Source organism: Triturus cristatus, chromosome 2_2, assembly GCF_964204655.1.
Source record: "Triturus cristatus chromosome 2_2, aTriCri1.1, whole genome shotgun sequence".
Classification (NCBI taxonomy): domain Eukaryota; kingdom Metazoa; phylum Chordata; class Amphibia; order Caudata; family Salamandridae; genus Triturus; species Triturus cristatus.
In genome coordinates, this window is record NC_140582.1 from 1,103,520,925 (window position 1) to 1,103,537,013 (window position 16,089).

At 43.3% G+C, this 16,089-nt stretch overlaps 1 long non-coding RNA gene across 1 annotated transcript; it reads right to left on the reverse strand.

Moving 5' to 3' along the window:
- Nucleotides 1-9,428: 9,428 nt before the first annotated feature.
- Nucleotides 9,429-12,091, reverse strand: LOC146863223 (uncharacterized). The gene is made up of 3 exons (XR_014978572.1): nt 12,031-12,091; nt 10,782-11,819; nt 9,429-10,570 (listed from the first exon to the last, which is right to left on the reverse strand). It is a non-coding gene; the product is annotated as an uncharacterized LOC146863223 (long non-coding RNA).
- Nucleotides 12,092-16,089: the final 3,998 nt, after the last annotated feature.

The window sequence follows — 16,089 nt, forward strand, 5'->3', positions numbered from 1 at the left end:
GATGACACGCAGTCAAACAGACCACTACTAACACCACAGAGCCCAGCGCTGGTCCAAGCTGTGAACACATGCAGCCACTCAAAACCAAAGTCACCCTTCCGAGAAGACTCACTCCCTTCTTGCTGCTGATATGCTCCTTCAAACGTGCATTCAGCTCAGTCTATGTCACAGCTAAGATGCGGGCCATTAGTGGTGTCATGCTCCTGCGCACCAACCTGCCAGTCTGAGGGAGCAGCCCCAGCGTCATCTCTGCCACGTTCTTGCTCAGCCAGCAGATGTCATCCCACCTCTTGTGACAGTGTGTGCGCCATTGGTTGGAGACACCCAGAGACACCCAGAGCCCCCACCTTGCATGCAATGGCCCTCCACACGGCCTTACGCTGGTGGTCTTTGAGCTGCAGGCATGCGAGACAAGAGGGGGAAAACATCAGTGACACAGTGTTATGTACCACTATATCTTAGTACAGGAGCATGATACTAACGCAGCCCAAATTCACATATATGTCTAGCAGAGACAATACTGCATCTCACAGGGCACATTAGCATGGTAGAATGATACGAAAGTGCATGCATGTATGAGGGTGGACACAGTACCTGCCCATCTCATACACAGGCAGGATGCCAGCACAGAAAGCTATGTGTAGGCTGCTCACATTTACTATATAGTTTGAGGGTGAGCAAGACATACATTACATTTCAATATATGTTTATGGGCAGACTCACTGTGTCCAACACTGCAAAGCCAACAATGTCCTTGCCCTGTGAATGGCTCACTGTGTCATGGAGGTTACAGCGAGGGACATGATCTTACAATCCCACATCCTTCTCACAAGGCCTGTTGTGTGCAATCTACAGGGCTGAGATGGCTCTTTGATGGAGAGTCCAGAAAACCACACATATGTTGCACTCTGTACATTCAGTGATGTGTCCTTGTCAGATTGGGCAGTGACTGTGCAGGCCAGGTGGAATCACTCTGAGGTCCAATGTGCTGACCCATTGATGATGAACATTTTGAGTCAGACACAATTCCATCACTACCCTCTGGACGTAAACCCTTGCTAAGGCCACAGATGAGCCTGTAAAAGACATCAGGGACCCACACATCTATTCACACAAGCAATTACTGTCCTGACTCCTGCATTACCAATGTGCTGTGTCACTGTATGGCTGACAAGACAATACATGTCCCTCCAATCTTGATGTGCTGGCAGGGAAACGCGTGAAATAGGCTACACACCCTTTTCCCCTGGAGACAGCATTCTAGGCAGTGCATGACAAAACCCCACTCTCTCAGGCACATACTTCAGTAGATCAACGTCATGTGTGCACCCCCTGCACTCTCACTTCCACTCTGAAACACTTACCACAACATTTAATGCACCAAATAGCCTTCAATACTGAGTGAGCACCTCATCCATCAGGACCTCCAGCTCCTCTGTGGTGAAGGGACTGGCCCGGATCTTCTCAGTCCTCGCCATCACTGGGTCCAGGAGCAGCAGCAGTTGGTGGTGAGGGGTGTCAGGCAGCAGGCTCTGGAGACAGCAGCAGTTGGTGGTGAGGGGTGTCAGGCAGCAGGCTCTGGAGACAACAGCAGCTTTTGGTGGTGAGGGGTGTCAGGCAGCAGGCTCTGGAAACAGCAGCAGCAGCAGTTGGTGGTGAGGGGTGTCAGGCAGTAGACTCTGGAGACAGCAGCAGCAGTAGTTGGTGGTGAGAGGTATCAGGCAGCAGACTCTGGAGACAGCAGCAGCAGAAGTTGGTGGTGAGGGGTGTCAGGCAGCAGGCTCTGGGAGCTGTGGAAATATGAGGCTCTCTCCCACACATACATAGTCCCCTGGGGTAGTTTCAGTGGTTCTAAGCTGCTGCAATTGGTGTTCCAGGTCAGCCTTTTTCAAATGCATCCAATGACCGGCTCCACGGTGGGGGAGCACGCCTACCACGATTTTCAAAATTGCATTAGTCTACCGCGATTGTGGTTCCCTTTGGCTGTAACGGCATGGGCCATGGCAGTGACACACCGCAGGGGCCAGGCGGTAGCTACCCGAATATATGTGCCATACTTCGCTAAGGATGACCGTGATTTGGGTAGTGGAGCATGCAAAACACCATTTGCCATGTGTATATGCCTATCACTACCGCAAGTGTGGCTTGGGCATTGGCGGTGACACACCTCAGGGGCCACGCGATATGTGTGCCATACATTGCTAAGGATGACCGTGATTTGGGTGGTGGAGCATGCCAACCGCCATTTGACCATGTGTATATGCCTATCACTAATGCAAGTGTGGCTTTGGCGGTGACACACCGCAGGGGCCAGACTGTAGCTACCGCGATATGGCTGCCATGCATTTGAGCCAGTGATGTGATTTGGATGCCAGATCACCTTGACAGCACCTATGGACACGTCATGCAGTGTGAATGGCCAATGGCCAGGTCTCAACAGTGCACAGTAGACACATGATTCATGGCATAAGATTGTGCACTCAATGCTAATGTAACCTCTACCCCACTGCTGACTACACATGCCATGTTGTTGTATATGATTAGAAACATTGGCATGTACTCCCTCACATGTCACCTATGATTTTGCTGGGCATGTACACAGAACAGTGTTGTGATGGACTCTCTAATGGTTACACATGTCAATGTGTGAAATTGCTGAGCAACTCACAGTGTTGAATGTCTGACTTCACAATGTGCAGATTTGACTGTCTACTTTTCTTGGCTCATGCACATACTTATCAATAAACACACAGTCTTGGGTCATTGTGTGGTTGATGTGCACCCTGTGTGACTTACGCAAGAAGGTGTGGTAGGTACAGCATCTAGATAGGAGACAGTAGTGTGGCAGTTTCACACATATGCTGTTGGTACTACTCTCAGGGCAGCCCATGCAAGGTCGGGGCATATCCCTTTGTTCATTCACATATTCAGATATTGTTTGTGAGGTGCTAGCTGTGTGAAAAGTGGACAGGTGTATGGATGGTATGGCAAAGGGTGTACCTACATGTAAGTTGTGCCATAAGCTGAACTGTGATGCTAGTCATTGTTTGCGCTGTGTCTTTCAAAATGTAAGATGTTGGACACATCTCCTGGTGGGTTGCTTTGACATGTGTCCACTTTCATCTCACCTAGGAGAATACCAAATGTGCCTCATCCCTTCACAGTGCTGGCAGACATGTAGGATGAGGAGATCATACGGAAATTCCGTCTGGATCGAGACACCCTCCAAGACCTATGTACTATGTTGGAGCCCCATCTGCAGCCTCACAGGACATATCAGGGTGCTTTCACACCAACGTGTAAGGGCATGGCAGCCCTGCATTCTTTGCTTCTGGATATTTCCAGTACACCGTGTCTAGTGCAGGTGGAATGTCCCAACCTATGTTCAGCATGGTGCTACGTGATGTCCTGTCCGCTATGATGATCTACAAGGACAGATATATCCATTTCCCCAGGAGGCATTAGTTGGTGGCTGTGAAGGGAGACTTTTATGCACTTGGGCACATCCCCAATGTTGTTGGTGCCATTGACTGCACACATGTTGGCCTGGTTTCACCACAGGCACGTGAGCACATATAGAGGAACAGGAAGCATTTCCATTCCATCAATGTGCAAGTGGTGTGTCAGGCGGATATGATCATCTTACACGTCTGTGCCAAATTCCCAGGCTCGGCCCATGACTCGTACATCATGCATAACAGCATTGTGCCACGACTGATGGATAATCTGCTTCTGGAGCATGCATGGATTGTTGGTGAGTACGAAGAGTCTGGTAGGGTGCTGTGTGTGTGACACGCTGTCCTCTGCCACAGTTACATTGCAAAGTCGCTCTGTGTATCTCACACCTAGGTGTTTCTGCATATCCCAACCGTCCTTGGTTGCTGTGCCCGCTGCGGAATCCCAGGACACTAGCTAAAGTCCGCTAAAATGATGCCCATGGTAGGACATGTTGTGTGGTGGAGCATACTTTTGGTCTCCTGAAGTCACGTTTCTGTTACCTGGACAAGACCAGAGGTGCACTGATGTACTGACTGATGTACTTACCCAAGAAGGTGTGTCAGATTGTAGTTGCATGCTGCGTGCACTACAACCTGGCCTTGCGCAAGGAGATCTCCCTGTTCCTGGATGCTGATGAGCAGCCAAGGCCCCCACCTGCAAATCAATCCATGTCTAGCGACGAGGATAGTGGAGAGGAGGTATCAACCTGCGTCAACAGCTCATCAACCACTACTTCACCTGAAGGTGAGTGACAATGTACTGTTGAAGATTGCATTAATCTCTTAGCATGAGCTGAAAGCCATTTTGTATTTCTGGCAGCCATTTTGTTTGCCATGTGCTCATCGTGTGCTTTGTCCTCCCTTAGTGTTGACTGCTCTTGTAATCTGCCTAGAAACAAACTATATTTAGTATCTTCTACCTTCGCACATGCCCAGTTGAGTTTGCAGCTATTAGTAGTATGTAACTGTCAGGATGTGTTTACTAGCATTGGTAAACTGTTAACTCCTCCTACTTGTTGACTGTGCCGTTTCTGTATGACCATCTATGTGCATAACTCTTCTCATGTGTACTTGTACCGCCTTTTTCAGCCCCTGTGTGGATATAAAAGGACCATGCTCTTTCTGTTCACTGTGCTTCATTCATTCAGCACCAAAGGGTGCTATTTGAATGTAGTTCCACTTCATGAGGTTTATTAAACTTTGTATTTTCTATTCCAGTTTCTGTGCCAACTTCTTCCTATTGGTCTGAGGACTCTGTGCAGAGAAGGGCGAACCCCTTGCACTGGTAGGCCTAGCTGAGGTCACCATCAACAAATTGGCGCCCAACTACTGGGGCTCATCAGTGAATCGGATGCCCAAAGGATTGGTCGCGACGAAGGATTGGAATCTCGCTCTGGACGCGATCGCTGCCGGATGAGACCCGAGTCTTGGCAACCACGGCGTTTTTCCTTTCCTTCTGATCTGACCATCCAGGTGGTGCCGGTCCTCGACTGAGATCTCTTCTGTTGATTCCCCGTGCAGTGACCATTTGGTCGATTTTAGAACTTGGCAGTTGGAACCTGGACACCAAGTGATTGGTAAGTGTCCTTCTGTGGCGCTTGCTGTTGGTTTTGATGCCTGGGATTGGTAAGGTAGCTTAGTAACACTTACTGTGGCTTTTGGATATTGGAATTGGTGTTGGCCAACTTGGATTGTTATAAGATTTATATATGGATTGCAATCTATATAGGCAGGTAATGAGGAGATCTTTCTCTATCTGAATTGATTTGAACGGCACATCATACTAAAGGTACCTTAAGTGCTACTTTGATTATAATACTGCATATTCTGCACTATTTTTGGCATGCCTGCTTTTAGCACACTTCGCAGGATGTGTTGCTTTTGTAGTGGTACCAATTTGAATTTGAAACTCGATGAAGCACAACCCCCCCCCCCGGAGGGGACGCCTAATAGGGATATGTATATTAAGTATGGTCTTTCTTCTATAATGTACAGCGCATTATGGAATAAATACACTCGTAAGGATCCTGAATTGCGTTGGCCTATGTATGGGTCATTTGATTTACAAAAGATTGAGTATGTGGAACAATGTATGTTTAAGCGAAAGACTAGGCAAGAGATGTTTGATTGTGTACGAATGTGGGAGAAAGAAGTGCGTGAACGAATGCAGCGTGAGCAAGCCTTGATTGAAAAAAGAACAGCGAAAGAACATTTATGTGAAAGCATTAGAGCTGAAGAACAAAGCAGTTAATTGTAAGCAAATGCGTGATGGTCTTTTTGTTTTCCCCCAGGTGAATTTATGAATGTGTTGCTTTCTTGGATGTACCATTTTTAAACTTGTATATAATTAGCCGGCTCCCCTAGAGGGGATACTTAACTAGGTTTAGGTATAAAAAAGTATTTCTTCTTTGGTGACTAGTACCCCGAGGAACTAAATATGTACATAGAAAGGATCCTGGTCTGTGCACTTAGTAACATTCAAAAGTGGTGATATGCAGAGCGTTTTTTTTCTTGGTGTTCTGCCAGCCAAATCTAGTGAATATGACTTACAACTAGTATTTACAAATTGTTTGGTTTAAGTACAGTCTGTGGGCTGTCTTTTGTTTCTGTCTTAAGTGTTGATCTGTGGGTTAAATGTGTGTTTAAATATCTGTGGTTTGTCATTAGTGGTACTTGTGTGAGTAAGTAGCGATTGCGCTCTTGGTGCAAGAATGGCTAGCCTTAAGTGCCCTGTATTATGTGTATGACACCGTTTTGAAAATGTCTGGAATGAGCTCAATGTTTTTTTTGTCATCATTCTGTTATGCAAAACATCATTAAAATAAAATATATTTTAAAAGATTCCAGCAATGAATTATATAATATATGCTAAATAGCTGCACGCTATCATTAAATTGAGAGAGTAAGACACTATACATGTGTGCAAATTGCCACAATGTATGATAAAATTAGAATCCACATTGAATAGGAATAAAAAAGCTTCAAAAAACGAAATTGTGTGTTTTGCAATAGATAAAATTAAGATACAAAATGTCACAGCATTTATCCTTCTGTATTAGGTATTAAAAGGCATTCACATTATCTGAGTGACAGATTTGTGCTGGCTCGAAAGGCTGACTTGAAAGGCGTGTGAATTCAACGCCTTTTTGTGTCAAGCAGCTGTGTAAACATTAGACTATTTCTGACTCCGGCCACAGAAAACAACTAAAGTCACTACCCCTTAAATCAGTGCAGATGGTATAAAATCCTGCATTTCAGACTGCTGTTTTAAAAGTTAGAAATGTAGTTTCATTATTTTTGATAAACAGAGGACAGATTGACAGTAGGGATTTATTTTCTTAATGCCTTTTTAAATAAGGATAAGAGTGTTTTTTGATGTTAAATAATAATGACTGTCCTTTAAAAGTGGCGCAGACTTAAGATGTTTCAAGTTAAGCTTCTGTTCTTAGGGCTGTGAATTAATGCGTTTAAATATGATAGGCAAAGGGATGCAGCTTGCTTTTCATATGTGGACTCATCAAAATGATTAGATTTATTAAAAAAAAAAAGAAATTATTTTGATTATATAAAAAATGTTATTTAACATAGGTGCATTAAATTCGTTTAATATTCATAATGTCTAATCATGATGCTGTGACCTCCTCGCATCCAAATTGAATTTAGGCCGTGCTATACAGCAATAGGGGGTCACTTACATGTGAAATGTCACTTTACCCAGGCGTACAAAACTTATTTTTATAAGGGTAAACATTATACATTCCTGATGCCACATCTCTGGGATATGTAGAGAACATTCTGGGGATGACTATTATGCAAAAACATTGTAGGATATTCATTTTTAAGTGCCCTAAACATGAAAGTCGAAATTGAGTAAAATTCACTATTTAAATGAGGTTTCTCCAGTCAGAGCAGCTTTTAAACTGCATTAGGCTCTAGTAAATGCACATATGTAAGCATAGAATGAATAGTTGACATCTATATTGCTAGACAAGCACTCGGCACACTGCTTACAAATATAAATATGTACAAAAACTGGCAGAAGTTATTAAGCTTACCTCTGAATTGCTGGTAGACAGGAATAGAGTGGGTTGCTGTTGCGCTCTCAGTTTCCAGGGTCACTTTGAATTTGTAAAACTGCATGAAAACCTTGCATACAAGATGGAACAGCTGCATAGGTTAAAGTCCAAAGTCCTACATTTAGAAGCCTGGCAGGGCTCAGCGCAACATGTGCTTTGACATTTCGACATTTGAAAGACGAAATGGTAGGGCAGGGAAAGAAAGAGGTTTTGCTTATTTTTTTGGCAAAAGCAAGTTTTTGTTCATTCATATGACCAATAATGGTATATGTGAACTTTTATTAAGACAGTGGCTCTGCCATATATATAGCACTAATGCTTTTAGGGCTGAATTCAGGAAGCAATGGGATTTAGTTTGAATTCATACGGCCTCATGTTACACTACTACATTTGCTAAGGGAATATGTTCTTTAGCTAGCTCAATGTGCTATTTAGCTCCTCAGAATTTGTTTATGCCCAGTTGCTACAAATTGGGGTTGATAGTGTTGACAGAATGAAACCTGTTACAGGTTTCCTACTGTCAAAAATGGGGGAGGAGGCTAGCTCCTCTACATATTAAGGGTAGGCAAATTTATGTTTTCTCTGTCTTTTTCTCAATTTCTTTTGAACCTGTCTAAACTGTCTGTGAAATAGCCATGAGACATTTTAATTGGCTATTCAGTAATACTGTTTTAAACATTATTAGCATTAATAAAATGAATACATAAATTTGCTATGTTACTGCCTATCCTGTCTGATGAAATTATGAAAGGATGAGTAGTCTAGATTGCTGTTTCCTTATTTGATCTTTAAGGGGAAATAGCTGTGGGTAGTTTTTGTTCTAAAATTCTCAGGTGATAACACCACTATTGTTTGTTATTCTCATGCTACATACAGTTTCTGCAAGGGCATTGCTAGTTTTTATTAGCTAGTCTGTGTAAATAAACTGACAGTCCTTACTAGCGCTGATGTTACATAGTTTGGAATGTGAAAAGGTAGAATGCAAGGAAGATGCCCATGTGATCCTTAGCAAATATTTTTGAGGAAAATATTGTTTTATAGGAGTCTGTTAGTCACAAGATGTTCCGCTGGAGAAAATGTACCCATTATGTTGAAGTTTTCAGTTCCTTATGTAACAGGAATCCCTGCTAAATTAGCAGTTTTAGATTTTCCTGTTGCTCCTATAACATGAGAGCATGGTCCTAATCATACAATGTAGGTGCTTTTATTAAGAGAAATCATTTTAGAAGTGTCTGCAGTCCTGTACAAGTAATGCAAAGTCTATGAGTAAAAGTGTAGAACATTTCCTTTTTTCTTGTGGGTCTTTAGATGATTAAGATAGGAATATACAGATTTAAGGATTTGGAGTATGTCTGTATTGTTTTTCTCTTTTCCTCAGAAATTAGTAAATGAACACAGACTTCCTTGGCTGCTTGGGATTGGGTGACGTATTACTCTTGTCACTTCACCAAAGAGTTCCTTTTATACTTGCCAATAGGTCTAGGCTGTTGTTTTTTTTACTCTCACATAGATGAAAGTGGTTCTTGGGTGCCTTGCTAATATATGGGGCGTCCCTAGACTAGGAAGTATTCTGAGACTATCCTCTCTGTTGATAGATTATTTCTGTGCCTTGTCTAAAGACCTTTTGTTCTGTCCACCAATAGATATTTGCTGCCTTACAACCATTGCCAGAGGGGTGCGAACATCAGATCCATCTTGAGGAGTCAGCACCAGTCCAGCTTGAAATCAAAGTGAAGGTAACCAGCACAGGCATTGCTGGCAACCAGGACCTCAGTGAAGGTAGAAGGCCGGAAGCACTGGGATGTGAAGTGTGTACCCCTGCCACTGTCTTGGTCTACCCAGATTTGCCCTCCCATCCCGCATAAATTCATGTGCTCTACAGTGAAAAATAAACATTCTCAAAAACCCTTTTTTTTACCAAAATCTCCCACCCACACAAGTTAAACTATGTTCATTTACCTCGTGAATACCCCGTCCGGGGTGTATCCTGCTCGTACTTCCCTTTGTGTTCCAAATAAACAACCAGCCACTCCCTCCTGTTCAGTGCTTCCTTTAAAACAACTCAAACACCTGTACCCAATGAGGCTACATGATTACCAGATTCAAACGAAACCCGTGACATCATCCATCCCGCGCTCACCCATTGTGCAAAACATCATTCCTCCTACAAGTCCCATGATGCATTGTCCCCAAGATTGAAAACAATGCCCCACCAAAATCCATTCCCTGAATCCTGAAAAAACAGCACCATCAACATTTTGTGACATGAAAATATAAATGCAACATAATCAGTGAAACATTGCGTGCCACTTGTGAATATCAAAACGTGCAGTATAACTAAAAAAGTTCATTTTTGTTGAATGTTCCTCAAGCGCTCGAATTTCCTTTTATTCCACTTGAATGTTGTACTGTCCTGTGCAAAAGTATACATTTCCAAATTCCAAGATGTTCCACTGTCCCCAAGTTGATACTTTTAAATCTCTGTTATTTTCGTTATAATTCTTCAATGGGGTGCAGCCTCGCGGTGGACGATAAAGTGCTAAGCCAGATTCATAGATAGCGAGTGCACTCCTTCCTTTGTTAGTTTTAGTTTTCGCTTGAATTGCCAGTTTAAAGCGTGCAAAACAGCTCTGTGAATCGCCCCATCACAGTATATCTAAAGATTATGCCAAAGGGTGCTGCAGTCCGCAACCCTGCTGCTGCACAGCGTGAGTGAGAGAAATGCTCCAGAATAATCCCAATCTTATAACGTAAACCAAATTAATCTATCGTACACCAAACCTTTTTGAGAGTCAATGTAAATCACGTCCTTCAATGCTTGAAAAATCAACCTGGAGACAGCACAGTTGAGCAGAATTCTTTATGCACGCAGTTTCAAATGCCTTCTGTTGCCCATCCAGGCTTTTACATAAGCATGTGCGTTTGACCATATTTGTTGACAGGACTCTTAATATAACCCAATGCATTTCGAACTAACAAGTTCTTCATCAGGGGTTGCTGTAAAAAATGTGAAACAACGGCTTTAACAAACCACTCGGAAAACACTCCCACAGAATCCCAAATATTATTTACACCCCTTTGGTCTACCCAGATTTGCCCTCCCATCCCGCATAAATTCATGTGCTCTACAGTGAAAAATAAACATTCTCAAAAACCCTTTTTTTTACCAAAATCTCCCACCCACACAAGTTAAACTATGTTCATTTACCTCGTGAATACCCCGTCCGGGGTGTATCCTGCTCGTACTTCCCTTCGTGTTCCAAATAAACAACCAGCCACTCCCTCCTGTTCAGTGCTTCCTTTAAAACAACTCAAACACCTGTACCCAATGAGGCTACATGATTACCAGATTCAAACGAAACCCGTGACATCATCCATCCCGCGCTCACCCATTGTGCAAAACATCATTCCTCCTACAAGTCCCATGATGCATTGTCCCCAAGATTGAAAACAATGCCCCACCAAAATCCATTCCCTGAATCCTGAAAAAACAGCACCATCAACATTTTGTGACATGAAAATATAAATGCAACATAATCAGTGAAACATTGCGTGCCACTTGTGAATATCAAAACGTGCAGTATAACTAAAAAAGTTCATTTTTGTTGAATGTTCCTCAAGCGCTCGAATTTCCTTTTATTCCACTTGAATGTTGTACTGTCCTGTGCAAAAGTATACATTTCCAAATTCCAAGATGTTCCACTGTCCCCAAGTTGATACTTTTAAATCTCTGTTATTTTCGTTATAATTCTTCAATGGGGTGCAGCCTCGCGGTGGACGATAAAGTGCTAAGCCAGATTCATAGATAGCGAGTGCACTCCTTCCTTTGTTAGTTTTAGTTTTCGCTTGAATTGCCAGTTTAAAGCGTGCAAAACAGCTCTGTGAATCGCCCCATCACAGTATATCTAAAGATTATGCCAAAGGGTGCTGCAGTCCGCAACCCTGCTGCTGCACAGCGTGAGTGAGAGAAATGCTCCAGAATAATCCCAATCTTATAACGTAAACCAAATTAATCTATCGTACACCAAACCTTTTTGAGAGTCAATGTAAATCACGTCCTTCAATGCTTGAAAAATCAACCTGGAGACAGCACAGTTGAGCAGAATTCTTTATGCACGCAGTTTCAAATGCCTTCTGTTGCCCATCCAGGCTTTTACATAAGCATGTGCGTTTGACCATATTTGTTGACAGGACTCTTAATATAACCCAATGCATTTCGAACTAACAAGTTCTTCATCAGGGGTTGCTGTAAAAAATGTGAAACAACGGCTTTAACAAACCACTCGGAAAACACTCCCACAGAATCCCAAATATTATTTACACCCCTTTGGTCTACCCAGATTTGCCCTCCCATCCCGCATAAATTCATGTGCTCTACAGTGAAAAATAAACATTCTCAAAAACCCTTTTTTTTACCAAAATCTCCCACCCACACAAGTTAAACTATGTTCATTTACCTCGTGAATACCCCGTCCGGGGTGTATCCTGCTCGTACTTCCCTTAGTGTTCCAAATAAACAACCAGCCACTCCCTCCTGTTCAGTGCTTCCTTTAAAACAACTCAAACACCTGTACCCAATGAGGCTACATGATTACCAGATTCAAACGAAACCCGTGACATCATCCATCCCGCGCTCACCCATTGTGCAAAACATCATTCCTCCTACAAGTCCCATGATGCATTGTCCCCAAGATTGAAAACAATGCCCCACCAAAATCCATTCCCTGAATCCTGAAAAAACAGCACCATCAACATTTTGTGACATGAAAATATAAATGCAACATAATCAGTGAAACATTGCGTGCCACTTGTGAATATCAAAACGTGCAGTATAACTAAAAAAGTTCATTTTTGTTGAATGTTCCTCAAGCGCTCGAATTTCCTTTTATTCCACTTGAATGTTGTACTGTCCTGTGCAAAAGTATACATTTCCAAATTCCAAGATGTTCCACTGTCCCCAAGTTGATACTTTTAAATCTCTGTTATTTTCGTTATAATTCTTCAATGGGGTGCAGCCTCGCGGTGGACGATAAAGTGCTAAGCCAGATTCATAGATAGCGAGTGCACTCCTTCCTTTGTTAGTTTTAGTTTTCGCTTGAATTGCCAGTTTAAATTTCATCTGAGCATGAACTAGCCATTGTTGTCTCATGCATACCTTTGTCATGTCATGTGCAAATCTCAATTTGTATTACAGACAATGCTTGCTTTGTTTTCATATGGTCCTTGATGCTCTGCCCACATGGCACTTACACATGGCATTCAGTGCTGTGCATGATTGTGCACAGACTTTATTCAACATGTGAATTTGTGAGTCACACTTTGGATGCTGTGACAGTTACATTCGCTTAGCTGTCTGCACACTGTAAGTGGCAATTGGATCTGTGTGAATGTTTGTGGGATGAGAGGACTGGGGTTGTCATATGGCACCATGTTGTTTGAGAGGAATGGCTGGGTACATGCACTGTCTACTTACCTGTTCTGTTGTCACATTTAGGTTGAATTTGTGACACATCCGTGTGTGTGTGTGTGGTGGAGGGCTCCATACTGCTCAGGGGTGGGACAGGAGAGCTTGAGAAGGCTACCCACCTGTTAGTTTGAAGTGTACAATGCAATGGCTGACACATGCATCTGGGTGGGAGGGAGTGCTCCATCTTGATGAGCTAGGGAACAAGGGGGCATGGTGGGAGTATTAGTGCAGGCCTCCCACCCACAAACAGTACAACCTTGGAAATGGCTACCTACCTGTTAGTTTGAAGTGTACAATGCAATAGCTGACACATGCATCTGGGTGGGAGGGAGTGCTCCATCTTGATGAGCTGGGAAACAAGGGGGCATGGTGGGAGTAGTAGTGCAGGCCTCCCACCCATAAACAGTACAATCTTAGAAAATGGCTACCTACCTGTAAGTTTGAAGTGTACAATGCAATGGCTGACACATGCATCTGGGTGGGAGGGAGTGCTCCATCTAGATGAGCTAGGGAACAAGGGGGCATGGTGGGAGTAGTAGTGCAGGCATCCCACCCACAAACAGTACAACCTTGGAAAATGGCTACCTACCTGTTAGTTTGAAGTGAACAATGCAATGGCTGACACATGCATCTAGGTGGGAGGGAGTGCTCCATCATGCTGAGCTGTGGGACAAGGGAGCCCGGTGTGAGTTTTTGTGCAGGTCTCCCACCCCCAAACAGCCCTCCCTGGGAAGATGGCTACCTACCTGTTAGGTGAGGGTGAACCATACAATGTCTGACAACTGCTTCTGGGTGGGTGTGGAGTGCTACATCCTGCTCAGGGGTGGGCCAGGGGGCCTGGTGTGAGTTGTTGTACAGGTCTCCCAACCCCAAACAGCCCTCCCTGGGAAGATGGCTACCTACCTGTTAGGTGTGGGTGAACTATACAATGGCTGTCAACTGCCTCTGGGTGGGTGTGGAGTTCTACCTCCTGCTCAGGGGTGGGACATGGGGGCCTGGTGGGAGTTGTAGTGCTGGTTGCCTGGACACATACAAACCTGTAAATGTTGGCTACCTTTGGGTGATTCAGATGGAGTGAATGTTACATCTGTGAGACATGTGTTGAGTATTGTGGTGCATATGAATGTACTTGGGCCTCAGATATGTATCTTTGTATTCGTGCAAGACAGTACATAGCAGTGTAATGGTATACATTGTTACTTACCAGCCTGCACTCCCCCGGCTATTCCTGTGAGACTCTCTGGATGTAGTATAGAAAGCACCTTCTCCTCTCATGCAGTGAATGTTCTTGGTGGAATGGGATGCCCACCGCCAGTCCTCTGAGCCGGCTCATGGTTCTTGTTCCTCTTCTTTTTCACAACACTCTTCAGGTCATGCCACTGCTTCATGATTTCCTGTTTGTTGCACGGGGTGGTCCCTAATGCATTGACCTTGTCAACTATCCTTACCCACATTTGAGCTCTGGTGGCTAATGGTGTCAGTTGGACCAGGTTACCAAACAATTTTGGTTCTACTCTGATAATCTCATCTACCATGACTGACAACTCACTCTCTGGGAATTTGGCCATTTTCTGTGGTGCCATGGTGTGTGATGTGCTAATGTTTTGGGGTGAAGTTGTGAGGGTGGTGGGGGTGGTATAGGTGGTGTGTGTGTGTGTGTGTGTTGTTGTGCTGGTGTGATTTGTGGTGTTTTGCCTATTCAATGTGCTGCAGGGTTTGGTTCCTTCAGTGCCGGAGTAGTGCAAAGGATTCTGGTCAGTGAAGAGGCTGGTTTTATGCTCAGCTATTTGGGTGTGTCAAGATGGAGTATTGCTATCAGGTGAGTTGTATGGGTTGTTCTGGGAATGGTACTATTTGAATTTGCCATGGGGTGTGTCTTTGAGATGTGTTAGGTGTTTTTGGGGGCAGGGCTAGTTTTCTGTGGGCACTTGGTGGCCTTGTTGTGATTTTTTTAGTCACCCGCCATTTTTAAATGGAGCGTCCGCAGTGATGGCTATGCTACAGGTCTTCCGCCGGATCTCTCATTTATCACTGTTTGCCACCACAGCGGTCGGAAACAGCGGAACGTACCGCGGTCACATTGGGGATATCCTAATGTTATGTGCGGTCTCTCCGCTGTCCTGCTGGCGATTTGGTGTGTTTCGCCATGAATCTGACCGCCGCGGATGGATTTTCACCTTTTCCGACCGCTACGGGCGGTCTTTGGTGGCCTCGTTCCGCTGCAGTCGGATTTTTGGGCCGGTTGATCCTAATAGGACCGCCGGTTTTGCCGCAGTACCGGCGGACAGTTAATTTCTGCTACTATGGCGGTGGAGGTGGTTTTCTGACCGCCATCCTAATAGACCCCTCTGTTACTAAATAAATGAAATAAGCTTTTAAAAATATCATAACATATTTTCCTTTATGTATAACAGTTTCAACTTCAATAAAATTGCACCTAGAAAATCCAACACAAAGATTTACATATACAACATCAAAAAAATAAAACACAAAGTAAGTATATGACTAAATTAATAAATAATGTAAATTATTTAAAAGTAACAAATGTAATAAAATAACAAAACATAGCTAACAGATGTTTTTTTTAACAGCTTCTACAAATATCAAAAAACCACAACATCTACCAAGGACCCTCCATCGACTAAAAAATGTAAGTATATTTATTTAATTACAAATAAATAAAAATAAACACTAAATAATCTAAATAATCAAATTAACTAAAATTACAACATATTATTTTATGTTTCACAGATTATACTTCACAATAACTCCAACCAGAAACCCCAAAACAAACATTACGTTTGAAAACAAATAAATATTCAACATAAAAGAAAAATATAATACAAAGTAACTATATAAATCAACCTGCAAATAAACCTAACTATGAAAAAATGATAAATTCATTTTGCAGCTTTAAGGATTTTAACCCAGGGCCTTTTAAACCCAGGGCCTTCTAACCCAGGGCCTTTTCTATGAATTGGGCATTGTCAGCGACAGTGAGCAGTTTGATTTGGTGCTTTGCTTCTTTCTTCACGGACTACAACCCCGG